An 18,825-nucleotide genomic window follows, 5' to 3' on the forward strand; every position below is an offset into this window, starting at 1 on the left:
ATACAGAAAATCAAAAGTTGACTATAATGCAAGTCTACTATACAGCGATATTCCCAAATACCTGTGATTATGCAAAGCATGTATCTCTAAGAAACAGGAGATAAAGAGATAAAAGAACATCAAAATAATCTGAATTTGGTATCATTCTATGGTCAACCATTCTTTAAAATCAACCCTCTCCCACTCTATCTTCTGTATTTTTTCTCTCTCTCTGCCTCTTCTCCAAAATGCTTAGACAAATATCAACGAGGCCAGGCCCAGGGATCAATCCAGAAAAAAATAAAAGACCTCGTGCTGTAATCCTCATTCTCTCATTCCCTAGGCTTCCATCTCAAATACATACTTCCTCAGCCTCTTCCAGCCAAAAAAAAAAGAAACAAACAAAAAGGAAAATTTCCTACTAATTGGCCCATCCAAATAGTCTCCTGGCAGGCTGCCCCACCAGTTCATTAGACATTCCCTAGACAACTGAATCCCTACTTAGATCAATGTAAAGACCCCAGCTACACAAGGAAACTTAAGATGAAGCAAATCACATGAGAGACCATCTGGTCTCAGATTTAAGTCCAAATGTGAAGCAGCTGTAGGTTGAAGGGTGGGTATGGAACAACTCTATGAAGAGCTATCCATACTAGAAGGATTCCCTGGCTGGGGATATAAATGGTGACTCCTAACCAAAAGACAATGAGAGGACATTTATTAGGGACATTGTAACACCAGTAGCTATAAGGAGGCATAGGTCTTCTCCTTGTTGACAAAGGATATTGAGCCCTAGGAAGAAAAGCATGTGGCCCTTTCTCCATCTGTCAATCTGTCATCACAAACCAGAGAAAATTGTGACAGAACCTGAAAATGGTATGGGAAAGGAAATAAGGCAGCAGAAAATATAAAAGCATATTGGTCACCAAAATTACTATTTTCATCATATTATGTTTTTAGAACTCTTTCGGAAACAAAGTAAGTAGTAAACACATTCCTGAAGGGATGAACTATGTGTAACCACATAGTCTTGTGGAACTGAAATGTCTTGTAGAATTTTGGTTATATCATTTTAAAACAGGGAGAAAGAATCCTACTTTTAGTCCCTTACAGACCATGCTTAATAAGCTTAACTGATTCAAGTCCAACAAGGACTTTGATAGAACAAGGAAAAATGGTTTCTTTCCTCCCACCAAAGGAAGCAAGGAAAATCTTTCTCCCACTGCTATGTGTTTTATCTATCTGAAAGTTCTCATATAAAGAGCTTAGACACTCTTGGCATTCCAGGATTAAGCTCTGGAAAACAATTGGAAGACCTGGCAGAACCCAGAAATGGTAAATTTCAAGAGAAATAACTAAGATTCTCCTTTGTTAAAAAAAAAAAAAAAAAAGAGCATCATGTGACTGCTCTCTAAAGCCCTGTTCTTGGTTGGAGCACCATCAGATGAAGGAAGCAAGTAAGTCAATCAGTTCCCTGTTTAAACCTCTTCAAATTGCATTTCTGTCATTTGCAACCAAAAGAGATCTGATAAATACACTGCACAAGAAAGCAGAAGTTAAGAATCATGAAAAATGGAATGGGTGCCCAGAAAGTAAACCAACCAACTAGCTGATATTAATTTTATGACATTGTAACATGATTGCAAATTCATTTCAGAAAATTAGTAAACAGGAACACAGGAATGATAAATCATTAATTCAGGGTCATATAAGGCTTTGTGCTCTGGCATCTAAGGTGAATTTACGACCCAGAAATCCTGAAGCCATTTTTCCTAGCCATTATGTATTAACAATGAGTCCTGATTCGAGAAGAAAAAAAAAGAGGAAGCTGATTATGGACATTACTCCCTTGACATGAAATATTTGAAACAGCCCACTGGTCCCTATTTTTAGATTAAAAACCAATCACTGGAAAAAGCCCATAACCAGCACAGTAATGAGCACATGGCCATTTATTTATAGTTAGCTCTAGCTGATTCATGAGCTGCAACTCAATGTCTGGTACGTGTAATGTGACTCCTGGACTTTATCAACTTATTTATGTGTGGCCGAGACTTCTCTCATAGAGCATGTATATATGCAAACACACTGCCTTATGTGTGGGTATAGAGGAAGGAGAAAGAAATATATGTTCACTAGTGTACAACCTAACTACAATTTATGAATCTGTCCACTCCCATTTGGCTTTTCCATAACTTACTTAGACCATCCATGCTGAGTTTACGGCAAGCTGAATGCAAAACTAGCAGTGCAGGCAAGATGGTAATGAGAGCCTAAGAGAGACACATGCATTTTCATATATATTAATAGTTTATATAAGGAAAAAAACTGAAGGATAAAAGAGGCATCAAATACTGCCAGAATGACAGATGAAATGCTGAAATTATAGTCCTTTGAAGGAGGCTCTGGGTAAACTAACTACACAGCACATGGTAAGAAATGTGTGGCAACAGTTGTGATGGAATTTGTCTTGATTAATGCCCCACAGTGAAAAGATAAATCTTGCTAAGGAAGTTCTGGAGGTTCAATGAACGGAAGCCAAATATTCATGCTGCCATTTGAGTCCAAAAAGAGAGGTAAGCCTAATACTAACCTTGCATTTGCATATACAAATCTCCCCTCTAATGCCTGAAGGAAACGCGCACTATGTATCCACCTTCTTTTCATGTTCCTTACGAATGACTGTTCTGTGTGTTGCCCATTCCATTCTTGAAGCTAAAGCTTACAAATGTATGTGTTTTATAACATGTTTGATGTCTATTAGCTCTTATAATGTTTATTACTACAATCAAAAGTCATTTTTCTACAAAATTATTTTTAGAAGATAAGAGAGGGAGAGAAAAAGTGGTTCTAGAATCATGTCAATGGATTGAAAGCATATCTAGAAGCCAGTAAAAGCTGGTATTTGCTGCAAACAACTGAAAATATTACATTTAACACTTTTATTAAAGAATGTGTATGACAACAAGTAGAACTCCATCGTAATTAGACACTGTAACCAAGAGGTAAAGGATAAATACTCCACTTTGAGGTCAAGTCTCCTAAAAGTGAGTTAGGCTGGGAAACCTGTAAATTCATTGGGCAAGTTTACTCTACTCAGGAAAATTAAAAACACAATCTCCTTTCTTAGGCCTCATCACAGTCAGTAAAATATGGATGGTACTAAATATCTTTCATTTGTATAAGGATTTATAGTATAAAAAATCCGTTCTCATTAACTATTATGTTTGATCCTCACTCTTGATCTCATTTTACAGAAAACTAAAGTCGAGTTGTTTGTCCACAACTATATACCTTATAAATGTGGGAGCTAAGGTTAAAATTCATCTTTCACAAAAAATATTATTTAAAAGTGGAGTAGAAGGAAGATGAAATGCCTGCTATATGTTATACAGTATTCTAGTGGTTTCTCATTAGCTCATGTAATTATCTTAATTACTCTATAAAACAGGAATTATTATTCCCATTCAAAGGCAACAAAACTGAAGCTCTGAGTATTATAGAACTCACCCAAAGCCCCATAGGTATTTAAGTGCTGAGAAGGGATGAAAACCTAGTTGTGTCTGATATCAAAAACTAGGTTTCTCCCATAACAGACAAACTCATATCTCTACGGCATGTACAACTTTTATGCAATGAGAGACATGAACAAAATTAAGGAGAATAATTTGCTTTCTTTTCATATAATTACTCCATCATCCGGTACTTATTAAGCTAATTAAGGCGGCCTCTCTGCACACGGCCCCTGGCTGCCATCGTGGATTGCAGTGTCGTTCGCCCCACTTCTGCACACAGCCCGCCTGAGCTGAGGTGTTGGTGGCAGCCATTCTGCACTAGGAACTCCGATCGGAAGAGCCAGGTGCAAGGCCTATGCACGTGGCCTCCTGTGAGCAAGTGAAACCCAAATAAGCGCAATGGAAAAAAAAAAGCCATCTCAGAGCTGTGACTATTTTCAAGGCTACTGTTTTTCTCTGTGGAACAATGCCTTTGGGGCAAAACAAGGAAGAAGCAGGTGATTCTAATGTGCAGCACAGATGGACAGCCACTGCAGGCCTGCTTCTCCAACTGTGAAGGCACTCCAGTCATGTGGGTGACAGGGTCTTGGTGCTCTGGCTGGGTGTCAGGCCTGAGCCTCTGAGGTGGGAGAGCCAAGTTCAGGACACTAGACCACCAGAGACCTCCTGCCCCATGTAATATCAATCGGTGACAGTTCTCCCAGAGACTTCCATCTCAATGCTAAGACCCAGGTGCACCCAATGGCCAGCAAGCTCCAGTGCTGGACGTCCCATGCCAAACAACTAGAAAGACAGGAACACAACCCCACCCATTAGCAGAGAGGCTACCTAGAATCACACTAAGTTCATACACACCCCAAAACACACTACCAGACATGGCCCTGCCCACCAGAAAGACAAGAACCAGCCTCATCCACCAGAAGACAGGCAACAGTTGCCTCCACCAGGAAGCCTACACAAGCCACTGAACCAACCTTACCCACTGGGGGCAAACAGCAAAAACAACAGAAACTATGAACCTGAAGCCTGCATAAAGGAGACCCCAAACACAGTAAGTTAGGCAAAATGAGAAGACAGAGAAATACGGCGCAGATAAAGGAGCAAGGTAAAAACCCACTGGACCAAACAAATGAAAAGTAAATAGGGAGTATACCCAAAAAAGAATTCAGAGCAATGATAGTAAAGATGATCCAAAATCTTGGAAATAGAATGGAGAAAATACAAGAAGCATTTAACAAGGACCTAGAAGAACTAAAGAGCAAACAAACAATAATTAACAACACAATAAGTGAAATTAAAAATTCTCTAAAAGGAATCAATAGCAGAATAACTGAGGGAAAAGAACGAATAAGTGACAAGGAAGATAAAATGGTGGAAATTACTACCACAGAGCAGATTAAAGAAAAAAGAATGAAAAGAATTGTGAACAGTCTCAGAGACCTCTGGGACAACATTAAATGCAACAACATTCGAATTATACAGGTCCCAGAAGAAGAAGAGAAAAAGAAAGGGACTAAGAAAATATTTGAAGAGATTATAGTTGAAAACTTCCCTAATATGGGAAAGGAAATAGTCAATCAAGTCCAGGAAGCTACAATAGTCCCATACAGGATAAATCCAAGGAGAAACACGCCAAGAAACGCATTAAACACTCGATCAAAAATTAAATACAAGATTGGAACCAAGATGGCGGAGTAGAAGAATGTGCTCTCACTCACTCTTGAGAGAAGACCAGAATAACAACTAGCTGCTGGACAGTCATCAACAGGAAGACACTAGAACTCACCAAAAAAATACCCCACATCCAAACACAAAGCAGCAGCCACAATGAGATGGAGTAGGGGTGCAATCACAGTACAATCACATCCCATAACTGCAGGGTGGGTGACTCACAGACTGGAGAACACTTATACCACAGAAGTCCACCCACTGGAGTGAAGGTTCTGAGGCCCACATCAGGCTTCGCAACCTGGGGGTCTGGCAATGGGAGGAGGAATTCCTAGAGAATCAGACTTTGAAGGAAACTGGTATTTGATTGCAGGACTTCAAAAGATCTGGGGGAAACAGAGATACCACGCTTGGAGGGCACACACAAAGTAGTGTGCCCATCAGACCCAGGGCAAGGTGCAGTGACCCCAGGGGAGACTGAACCAGACCTACCTGCTAGTGTTGGGGGATCTCCTGCAGAGGCAGGGGGTAGCTGTGGTTCACCGTGGGGACAAGGACACTGGCAGTAGAAGTTCTGGGAAGTACTCCTTGGCGTGAGCCCCCCCAGAGTCCACCATTAGCCCCACCAAAGAGCCCAGGTAGGCTCCAGTGTTGGGTTGCCTCAGGGTAAACAACCAACAGGGAGGGAACCCAGCCCTGTCCATCAGCAGTCAAGGCGATTAACGTTTTACTGAGCTCTGCCCACCACAGCAACAGTCAGCTCCACCCACCACCAGTCCCTCCCATCAGGAAACTTGCACAAGCCTCTTAGATAGCCTCATCCACCAAAGGGCAGACAGCAGAAGCAAGAAGAACTACAATCCTGCAGCCTGAGGAACAAAAACCACATTCACAGAAAGAGAGACAAGATGAAAAGGCAGAGGGCTATGTACCAAATGAAGGAAAAAGATAAAATCCCAGAAAAACAACTAAATGAAGTAGAGATAGGCAACCTTCCAGAAAAGGAATTCAGAATATTGATAGTGAAGATGATCCAGGACCTTGGAAAAAGAATGGAGGCAAAGATCGAGAAGATGCAAGAAATGCTTAACAAAGATATAGAAGAATTAAAGAACAAACAAACAGGTAAACAATACAATAACTGAAATGAAAACTACACTAGAAGTAATCCATAGCAGAATAACTGAGGCAGAAGAACGGATAAGTGACATGGAAGACAGAATGGTGGAATTCACTGCTGCAGAAGAGCATAAAGAAAACAGAATGAAAAGAAATGAAGACAGCCTAAGAGAACTCTGGGACAACATTAAACGCAACAACATTCGCATTATAGGGGTACCAGAAGGAGAAGAGAGAGACAAAGGACCCGAGAAAATATTTGAAGAGATTATAGTCGAAAACTTCCCTAACATGGGAAAGGAAATAGCCACCCAAGTCCAGGAAGCTCAGAGAGTCCCATACTGGATAAACCCAAGGAGAAACACGCCGAGACACATAGTAATCAAATTGGCAAAAATCATAAAGATCACAGCAGAAATAAATGAAGTCGAAACAAAGAAAACAATAGTAAAGATCAACAAAACTAAAAGCTGGTTCTTTCAGAAGTTAAACAATATTGCTAAACCATTAGCCAGACTCATCAAGAAAAAGAGGGAGAGGACTCAAATCAATAAAATTCAAAATGAAAAAGGAGAAGTTACAACAGAAACCACAGAAATACAAAGCATCCTAAGAGACTACTACAAGCAACTCTATGCCAATAAAATGAACAACCTGGAAGAAATGGACAATTTCTTAGGAGGGTATAACCTTCCAAGACTGAACCAGAAAGAAATGGAAAATATGAACAGACCAATCACAAGTAATGAAATAGAAACTGTGATTAAAAATCTTCCAACAAAGAGATGTCCAGGACCAGATGGCTTCACAGGTGAATTCTATCAAACGTTTAGAGAAGAGCTAACACCCATCCTTCTCAAAGTCTTCCAAAAAATTGCAGAGGAAGGAACACTCCCAAACTCATTCTGTGAGGCCACAATAATGCTGATACCAAAACCAGACAAAAATACAAAAAAAGAAAATTACAGATCAATATCGCTGATGAATATAGATGCAAAAATCCTCAACAAAATACTAGCAAACTGAATCCAACAACACATTAAAAGGATCATACAGCACAGTCAAGTGGGATTTATCTCAGGGACGCAAGGATTCTTCAATGTACAAGAATCAATCAATGTGATACACCATATTAACAAATTGAAGAATAAAAACCATGTGATTATCTCAATAGATGCAGAAAAAGCTTTTGACAAAATTCAACACCCATTTATGATAAAAACTCTCCAGAAAGTGGGCATAGAGGGGACCTACTTCAACATAATAAAGGCTATATACGACAAACCCACAGCAAACATCATTCTCAAAGGTGAAAAACTGAAAGCATTTCCTCCAAGATTAGGAAAAAGACAAGGATGTCCACCCTCGCCACTATCATTCAACATAGTTTTGGAAGTACTAGCCATGGCAATCAGAGAAGAAAAATAAATAAAATGAATACAAATTGGAAAGAAGTAAACTGCCACTCTTTGCAGATGACATGGTACTATACATAGAGAACCCTAAAGATGCCACCAGAAAACTACTGGAGTTAATCAATGAATTTGGTAAAGTTGCAGGATACAAAATTTATGCACAGAAATCTCTTGTATTTCCATACTCTAATGATGAAAAATCTGAAAGAGAAATTAAGGAAACACTCCCATTTACCATTGCAACAAAAAGAATAAAATACTTAGGAATAAATCTACCTAGGGAGATAAAAGACCTCTATACAGAAAACTATAAGACACTGATGAAAGAAATTAAAGATGATACCAACAGATGGAGAGATATACCATGCCCTGGGATTGGAAGACTCAATATTGTGAAAATGACTAAACTACCCAAAGCAATCTACAGATTCAATGCAATCGCTATCAAATTACCAATGGCATTTTTTACGGAACTAGAACAAAAAATCTTAGAATGTATGGACACGCAAACGACCCCAAATAGCCAAAGCAATCTTGAGGGAAAAAAGCGGAGGTGGAGGAATCAGACTCCCTGACTTCAGACTATACTATAAAGCTACAGTAATCAGGACAATATGGTACTGGCACAAAAAGAGAAACATAGATCAATGGAACAAGACAGAAAGCCCAGAGATAAACCCACGCACCTATGGTCCACCGATCTATGACAAAGGAGGCAAGGATATACAATGGAGAAAAGACAGTCTCTTCTACAAGTGGTGCTGGGAAAACTGGACAGCTACATGTAAAAGAATGAAGTTAGAACACTCCCCAAACCATACACAAAAAATAAACTCAAAATGGATTAGAGACCTAAATGTAAGACTGGACACTACAAAACTCTTATAGGAAAACATAGGAAGAACACACTTTGACATAAATCACAGCAAGATCTTTTTAATCCACCTCCTACAGTAATGGAAATAAAAACAAAAATAAACAAATGGGACCTAATGAAACTTCAAACCTTTTGCACAGCAAGGGAAACCATAAACAAGACGAAAAGGCAACCCCCAGAATGGAAGAAAATATTTGCAAACAAATCAATGGACAAAGGATTAATCTCCAAAATCTATAAACAGGTCATGCAGTTCAATATTAAAAAAACAAACAACCCAATCCAAAAATGGGCAGAACACCTAAACAGACATTTCTCCAAAGAAGACATACAGATGGCCAAGAAGCAGATAAAAACCTGCTCAACATCACTAATTGTTAGAGAAATGCAAATCAAAACTACAATGAGGTATCACCTCACACCAGTTAGAATGGGCATCACCAGAAAACCTACAAACAACAAATGCTGGAGAGGGTGTGGAGAAAAGGGAACCCTCTTGCACTGTTGGTAGGAATGTAAATTGATACAGCCACTATGGAGACCAGTATGGAGGTTTCTTAAAAGACTAAAAACAGAATTACCATATGACACAGCAATCCCACTGCTGGGCATATACCCAGAAAAAACCATAATTCAAAAAGACACATGCACCCCAATGTTCACTGCAGCACTCTTTACAATAGCCAGGTCATGGAAGCAACCTAAATGTCCATCAACAGACAAATTGCTAAAGAAGATGTGGTACATATCTACAATGGAATATTACTCAGCCATAAAAATGAATGAAATTGGGTCATTTGTTGAGATGTGGATGGACCTTGAGACTGTCATACACAGTGAAGTAAGTCAGAAAGACAAAAACAAATATCGTATATTAATGCATATATGTGGAACACAGATAAATGGTACAGATGAACCGGTTTTCAGGGCAGAAATTGAGACACACATGTAGAGAACAAACGTATGGACACCAAAGGGGGAAAGTGGCGGGGTGTAGGGGGTGGTGGTGTGATGAATTTGGCGATTGGGATTGACATGTATACACTGATGTGTATAAAACTGATGACTAATAAGAACCTGTTGTATTAAAAAAAATTAAATACAGAGAAAAAATATTAAAAGCAGCAAGGAAAACCAAGAAATAACATACAAGAGAATCCCCATAAGGTTAACAGCTTATCTTTCAGCAGAATCTCTGGAAGCCAGAAGGGAGTGTCAGGACATATTTAAAGTGATGAATGGGAGAGCGACCTTCAAAATGGCAGAGCAGTAAGACGTGGAGATCACCTTCCTCCCCACAAATACAGCAGAAGTACATCTACATGTGGAACAACTCCTACAAAACACCTACTGAATGCTGGCAAAAGACCTTAGACTTCCCAAAAGGCAACAAACTCCCCATGCACCTGACCGTGTGACGGACAGGGTCTTCATGCTCTGGCCGGGTGTCAGGCCTGTGCCTCTGGGGTGGGAGAGCCGAGTTCAGGACATTGGTCCACCAGATACTTCCCGGCTCCATGTAGTATCAAACGGCGAAAGATCTCCCAGAGATCTCCGTCTCAACGCTAAGACCCAGCTCGACTCAACAACCTGCAAGGTACAGTGCTGGACACTCTATGCCAAACAACTAGCAAGACAGGAACACAACACCACCCATAAGAAGAGAGGCTACCTAAAATCATACTAAGTTCACACACTCCCCAAAACACACCACCGGACATGGTCCTGCCCACCAGAAAGACAAGATCCAGCCTCATCCACCAGAACACAAGCAACAGTCCCCTACACCAGGAAGTGTACACAACTCAGTGAACCAACCTTAGCCGATGGGGGCAGACAACAAAAACAAGGGGAACTATGAACCTGCAGCCTGCAAAAGAGACCCCAAACACTGTAAGTTAAGCAAAATGAGAAGACAGAGAAACACACAGCAGATGAAGCAGCAAGGTAAAAACGTACCAGACCAAATGAAGAGGAAATAGACAGTCTACCAGAAAAAGAATTCAGAGTAATTATAGTAAAGATGATCCAAAATCTTGGAAATAGAATGGAGAAAATACAAGAAACATTTAACAAGGACCTGAAAGAACTAAAGAGCAAACAAACAAGGATGAACAACACAATAAATGAAATTAAAAATTCTCCAGAAGGAATCAACAGCAGAATAACTGAGGCAGAAGAACAGATAAGCGACCTGGATGATAAAATAGTGGAAATAACTACCACAGAGCAAAATAAAGAAAAAATAATGAAAAGAATTGAGGACAGTCTCAGAGACCTCTGGGACAACATTAAACGCACCACCATTCGAACTATAGGGGTCCCTGAAGAAGAGGAGAAAAAGAAAGTGACTAAGAAAATATTTGAAGACATTATATTTGAAAACTTCCCTAACATGTTAAAGGAAATAGTCAATCACGTCCAGGAAGCATAGATTGTCTCATACAGGATAAATCCAATGAGCAACACACCAAGACACATATTAATCAAACTATCAAAAATTAAATAAAAGAAAAAATAATAAAAGCAGCAAGGGAAAAACAACAAATGAAATACAAGGGAATCCGCAAAAGGTTAACAGCTGATCTTTCAGCAGAAACTCTGCAGTCCAGAAGGGAGTCACAGGACAAATTTAAAGCGAGGAAAGGGAAAAACATACAACCAAGATTACTCTACCCAGCAAGGATCTCATTCAGAATCAATGGAGAAATTAAAACCTTAACAGACAGACAAAATTTAAGAGAATTCAGCACCACCAAACCAGCTTTACAACATGTGCTGAAGGAACTTCTCTAGGCAGGAAACACAAGAGAAGGAAAAGACTTACAATAACAAAACCAAAATAATTAAGAAAATTGTAACAGGAACACACATTTTGGTAATTACCTTAAATTTAAATGGATTAAACGCTCCAACCAAAAGACATACACTGGATGAATGAATACAAAAACAAGACCCGTATATATGCTGTATACAAGAGACCTACTTCAGACCTAGGCACATATACAGACTGAAAGTGAGGGGATGGAAAATGGTATTCCATGCAAATGGAAATCAAAACAAAGCTGGAGCAGCAATTCTCTATCAGACAAAATAGACTCTAATCTAATGACTATTACAAGAGACAAAGAAGGACACTACATAATGATCAAGGAATCAGCCCAAGAAGAAGATATAACAATTCTAAATATTTATGCACCCAACATGCGAGCACCTCAATACATAAGGCAAATGCTAACAGCCATAAAAGGGGAAATCGACAGTAACACAATCATAGTAGGGACTTTAACAGCCCACTTTCACCAATGGACAGATCAACAAAAATGAAAATAAAGAAGGAAACACAAGCTTTAAATGACACAATAAACAAATGGACTTAATAGATATTTATAGGTCATTCCATTCAAAAACAACAGAATACACTTTCTTCTCAAATGATCATGGAACATTCTCCAGGACAGTTCATATCTTGGGTCACAAATCAAGCCTTGGTAAATTTAAGAAAATTAAAATCATATCAAGTATCTTTTCTGACCATAATGCTATTAGACTAGATATCAATTACAGGAAAATATTTGGAAAAAATAAAAGCACATGCAGGCAAAACAATACATGACTAAATAACCAAGAGATCACTGAAAAAATCAAAGAAGAAATCAAAAAATACCTAGAAACAAATGACAATGAAAACACGAGAACCCAAAACCTATGGGATGCAGCAAAAGCAGTTCCAACAGGGAAGTTTATAGCAATACAAGCTTACCTCAAGAAACAAGAAAAATCTCAAATAAACGACCCAACCGTACACGTAAAGCTATTAGAGAAAGAAGAACAAAAAAATCCAGAAGTTAGCAGAAGGAAAGAAACCATAAAGATCAGATCAGAAATAAATGAAAAAGAAATGAAGAAAACAATAGCAAAGATCAATAAAACTAAAAGGTGGTTCTTTGAGAAGATAAACAAAATTAATAAACCATTAGCCAGACTCATCAAGAAAAAAGGGAGAAGACTCAACTAGAAATGAAAAAGGATAAGTAACAACTGACACTGCAGAAATACAAAGGATCATGAGAGATTACTACAAGCAACTGTATGCCAATAAAATGGACAATCTGGAAGAAATGGACAAATTCTTAGAAAAGCACAACCACTGGAGACTGAACCAGGAAGAAATAGATAATATAAACAAACCAATCACAAGCACTGAAATTGAGACTGTGATTAACAACCTTCCAACAAACAAAAGCCCAGGACCAGGTGGCTTCCCAGGCGAGTTCTATCAAATATTTAGAGAAGAGCTTAAACCTATCCTTCTCAAACTCTTCCAAAATATAGCAGAGGGAGGAACACTCCCAAATTCCTTCTACGAGGCCACCATCACCTTGATACCAAAACCAGACAAGGATGTCACAAAGAAAGAACTCTACAGGTCAATATCACTGATGAACATAGATGCAAAAATCCTCAACAAAATACCAACAAACAGAATTCAACAGCACATTAAACGAATCATACACCATGATCAAGTGGGGTTATTCCCAGCAATGCAAGGTTTCTTCAATATACACAAATCAATCAATGTGATACACCATATTAACAACTTGAAGGAGAAAAACTATATGATCATCTCAATAGATGAAGAAAAAGCTTTCAACATAATTCAACACCCATTTATGATAAAAATCCTCCAGAAAGTAGGCAAAGAGGGAACTTACTTCAACATAATAAAGGCCATATATGACAAACCCACAGCCAACATCGTTCTCAATGGTGAAAAACTGAAACCATTTCCTCTAAGATCAGGAACAAAACAAGGTTGTCCACTCTCACCACTATTATTCAACACAGTTTTGGAAGTTTTAGCCACAGCAATCAGAGAAGAATAGGAAATAAAAGGAACCCAAATCAGAAGAGAAGAAGCAAAGCTGTCACTGTTTGCAGATGACATGATACTATATACAGAGATTCCTAAAGATGCTACCAGAAAACTACTAGAGCTAATCAATGAATTTGGGAAAGTAGCAGGATACAGAATTTATGCACAGAAATCTCTTGTATTTCTATACTCTAATGATGAAAAATCTGAAAGAGAAATTAAGGAAAAACTCCCATTTACCACTGCAACAAAATGGATAAAATACCTAGGAATAAATCTACCTAAGGAGACAAAAGACCTGTATGCAGAAAACTATAAGACACTGATGAAGAAATTAAAGATGATACAAACAGACGGAGAGATATACCATGTTCTTGGATTAGAAGAGTCAACATTGTAAAAATGACTATACTACCCAAAGCAATCTACAGATTCACTGCAATCCCTATCAAACTACCACTGGCATTTTTCACAGAACTAGAACAAAAAATTTCACAATTTGTATGGAAACACAAAAGACCCCGAATAGCCAAAGTAATCTTGAGAAAGAAAAACGGAGCTGGAGGAATCAGTCTCCCTGATGTCAGACTATACTACAAAGATACAGTAATCAAGACAGTATGGTACTGGCACAAAAACAGAAATATAGATTAATGGAACAGGACAGAAGCCCAGAGATAAACCCACGCACATATGGTCATCTTATCATTGATAAAGGAGGGAAGAATACACACTGGGGAAAAGACAGCGTCTTCAATAAGTGGTGCTGGGAAAACTGGACAGCTACATGTAAAAGAATGAAAATTAGAATACTCCCTAACACCATACACAAAAATAAAATCAAAATGGATTAAAGACCTTATGTAAGGCCAGACACTCTAAAGCTCTTAGAGGAAAACATAAGCAGAACACTCTATGACATAAATCACAGCAAGATCCTTTTTGACCCACCTTCTAGAGAAATGAAAATAAAAACAAAAATATACGATTGGGACCTAATGAAACTTCAAAGCTTTTGCACAGCGAAGGAAGCCATAAACAAGACGAAAAGACAACCTTCAGAATGGGAAAAAGTATTTGCAAATGAAGCAACTGACAAAGGATTAATCTCCAAAATTTACAAGCAGCTCATTCAGCTCAATATCAAAAAAAGAAACCCAATCCAAAAATGGGCATAAGACCTACACAGACATTTCTCCAAAGAAGATATACAGATTGCCAACAAACACGTAAAAGGATGCTCAACATCACTAATCATTAGAGAAATGCAAATCAAAATTACAATGTGCTTATCACCTCACACCGGTCAGAATGGCCATCATCAAAAAATCTACAAACAATAAATGCTGGAGATGGTGTGGTGAAAAGGGAACCCTCTTGCACTGTTGGTGGGAATGTAAATTGATACAGCCACGATGGAGAACAGTATGGAGGTTCCTTAAAAATTAATAATAGAACTACCATATGGCCCAGCAATCCCACTACTGGGCATATACCCTGACAATACCATAATTCAAAAAGAGTCATGGGGGGGACCTTAAAGATGGCGGAAGAGTAAGACGCGGAGATCACCTTCCTCCCCACAGATACATCAGAAATACATCTACACGTGGAACAACTCCTACAGAACACCTACTGAAGGCTGGCAGAAGACCTCAGACCTCCCAAACGGCAAGAAACTCCCCACGTACCTGGGTAGGGCAAAAGAAAAAAAAAGAAAACACAGAGACAAAAGAATAGGGACGGCACCTGCACCAGTGGGAGGGAGCTGTGAAGGAGGAAAAGATTCCACACACTAGGAAGCCCCTTCGCGGGCGGAGACTGCGGGAGGCAGAGGGGGGAACTTCGAAGCCGCAGAGGAGTGCACAGCAACGGGTGCGGAGGGCAAAGCGGGGAGATTCCCGCACAGAGGATCGGTGCCGACTGGCACTCACCAGCCCGAGAGGCTTGTCTGCTCACCCGCCGGGGCGGGCGGGGCTGCGGGGCTGCCAGCTGAGGCTCTGAGACTCGGGTTTCGGTTTCCGACGGAGCGCAGGGAGAGGACTGGGGTTGGCGGCTTGAACATAGCCTGAAGGGGTTAGTGCACCACGGCTACCCCGGAGGGAGTCCGGAGAAAAGTCTGCACCTGCCGAAGAGGCAACAGACTTTTTCTTCCCTCTTTGTTTCCTGGTGCGTGAGGAGAGGGGTTTAAGAACGCTGCTTAAAGGAACTGCAGAGACAGGCGCGAGCCGCGGCTAAAAGCGTGGACCCCAGAGACGGGCACGAGCCGCGGCTAAAAGCGCGGACCCCAGAGACGGGCGGGAGACGCTAAGGCTGCTGCTGCCGCCACCGAGGGGCCTGTGTGCGAGCACAGGTCACTCTCCACACCCCTCTTCCGCGGAGCCTGTGCAGCCCGCCACTGCCACGTTCCCGGGATCCAGGGACAACTTCCCCGGGAGAACGCACGGCGGGCCTCAGGCTGGTGCAACGTCACGCCGGCCTTTGCCGCCGCAGGCCCGCCCCGCACTCCGTGCCCCTCCCTCCCCGCCGGCCTGAGTGCGCCAGAGCCCCCGAATCAGTGGCTCCTTTAACCCCGTCCTGTCTGAGCAAAAAACAGACGCCCTCCAGCGACCTACACGCAGACGCGGGGCCAAATCCAAAGCTGAGCCCCGATGAGCTGTGAGAACAAAGAAGAGAAAGGGAAATCTCTCCCAGGAGCCTCAGAAGCAGCGGATTAAAGCTCCACAATCAACTTGATGTACCCTGCATCTGTGGAATACATGAAGAGACAACCAATCATCCCAAATTAAGGAAGTGGACTTTAGGAGCAAGATCTATGATTTTTTTCCCTTTTCCTCTTTTTGTGAATGTATATGTGTATGCTTCTGTGTGAGATCTTGTCTGTATAGTCTTGCTTCCACCATTTGTCCTAGGGTTCTATCCGTCCATGGTTTTTTTAAATTTTTTTCTTAATAATTAATTTTAATAATGTTATTATACTTTATTTTCTTTCTTTCTTTCTTTCTTTCTTTCTTTCTTTCTTTCTTTCTTTCTTTCTTTCTTTCTTTCCTTCCTTCCTTCCCTCCTTTAGACAACGAATCATCCCAAAATGAGGAGGTGGTCTCTGACAGCAAGATTTATGATTTTTCCCCCTTTACCTCTTTTTGTGAGGGTGTATGTGTATGCTTCTGTGTAAGATTTTGTCTGTATAGCTTTGCTTCCAACATTTGTCCTAAGGTTCTATCCGTCCCTTTTTTTTTTTTCTAAATAAGAATTTTTTAATTCAATACCTTTATTATACTTTATTTTATTTTTACTGTATCTTCTGTCTTTTTTCCTTCTTTCGCTCCTTCCTTCCTTCCTCCCTCCCTCCCTCCCTCCCTCCCTTTCTTTCCTTCTTGCCTTCTTTCCTTCTTTGCTTCTTTCTTTCTTCCTTCCTTCCTTCCTTCCTTTCCTCCTTTCCTTCTTCCTTTCCTCATATTTCTACTAATTCTCTCTACTTTTTCTCCCTTTTATTCTGAGCCGTGTGGATGAAAGCCTCTTGGTGCTCCAGCCAGGAGTCAGGGCTCTGCCTCTGAGGTAGGAGAGCCAACTTCAGGACACTGCTCAACAAGAGACCTCCCAGCTCCACATAATATCAAACGGCGAAAATCTCCCAGAGACCTCCATCTTAACACCAGCACCCAGCTTCACTCAATGACCAGCAAGCCACAGTGCTGGACAACCTATGCCAAACAACTAGCAAAACAGGAACACAACCCCACCCATTAGCAGCGAGGCTGCCTAAAATCATAATAAGGCCACAGACACCCCAAAACACACCACCAGACCTGAACCTGCCCACTAGAGAGACAAGATCCAGCCTCATCCACCACAACACAGGCACTAGTCCCCTCCACCAGGAAGCCTACACAACCCACTGAACCAACCTTAGCCACTGGAGACAGACATCAAAAACAGCGGGAACTACGAACCTGCAGTCTGCAAAAAGGAGACCCCAAAAACAGTAAGATAAGCAAAATGAGAAGACAGAAAAACACACAGCAGATAAAGGACCAAGATAAAATGCACCAGACCTAACAAATGAAGAGGAAATAGGCAGTCTACCTGAAAAAGAATTCAGAATAATGATAGTAAGGATGATCCGAAATCTTGGAAATAGAATGGACAAAATGCAAGAAACATTTAACAAGGACCTAGAAGAACTAAAGATGAAACAAGCAACGATGAACAGCACAATAAATGAAATTAAAAATACTCCAGAAGGGATCAATAGCAGAATAACTGAGGCAGAAGAACGGATAAGTAACCTGGAAGATAAAATAGTGGAAATAACTACTGCAGAGCAGAATAAAGAAAAAAGAATGAAAAGAATTAAGGACAGTCTCAGAGACCTCTGGGACAACATTAAACGCACCAACATTCGAATTATAGGGGTTCCAGAAGAAGAAGAGAAAAAGAAAGGGACTGAGAAAATATTTGAAGAGATTATAGTTGAAAACTTCCCTAATATGGGAAAGGAAATAGTTAATCAAGTCCAGGAAGCACAGAGAGTCCCACACAGGATAAATCCAAGGAGAAATACGCCAAGACACATATTAATCAAACTGTCAAAAATTAAATACAAAGAAAGCATAGTAAAAGCAGCAAGGGAAAAACAACAAATAACACACAAGGGAATCCCCATAAGGTTAACAGCTGATCTCTCAGCAGAAACCCTACAAGCCAGAAGGGAGTGGCAGGACATACTGAAGGTGATGAAGGAGAAAAACCTGCAACCAAGACTACTCTACCCAGCAAGGATCTCATTCAGATTTGATGGAGAAATTAAAACCTTTACAGACAAGCAAAAGCTGAGAGAGTTCAGCACCACCAAACCAGCTTTACAACAAATGCTAAAGGAACTTCTCTTGACAAGAAACACAAGAGAAGGAAAAGACCTATAATAATGAACCCAAAACAATTTAGAAAATGGGAATAGGAACATACATATCGATAATTACCTTAAATGTAAATGGACTAAATGCTCCCACCAAAAGACACAGATTGGCTGAATGGATACAAAAATAAGACCCTTATATATGCTGTCTACAAGAGACCTACTTCAGACCTAGAGACACATACAGACTGAAAGTGAGGGGATGGAAAAAGGTATTCCATGTAAATGGAAACCAAAAGAAAGCTGGAGTAGCAATTCTCATATCAGACAAAATAGACTTTAAAATAAGGACTATTAAAAGAGACAAAGAAGGACACTACATAATGATCAAGGGATCGATCCAAGAAGAAGATATAACAATTGTAAATATTTATGCACCCAACATAGGAGCACCTCAATACATAAGCCAAATACTAACAGCCATAAAAGGGGAAATCGACAGTAACACATTCATAGTA

The sequence above is a fragment of the Pseudorca crassidens genome, chromosome 7 (assembly GCF_039906515.1).
Source record: "Pseudorca crassidens isolate mPseCra1 chromosome 7, mPseCra1.hap1, whole genome shotgun sequence".
NCBI lineage: Eukaryota > Metazoa > Chordata > Mammalia > Artiodactyla > Delphinidae > Pseudorca > Pseudorca crassidens.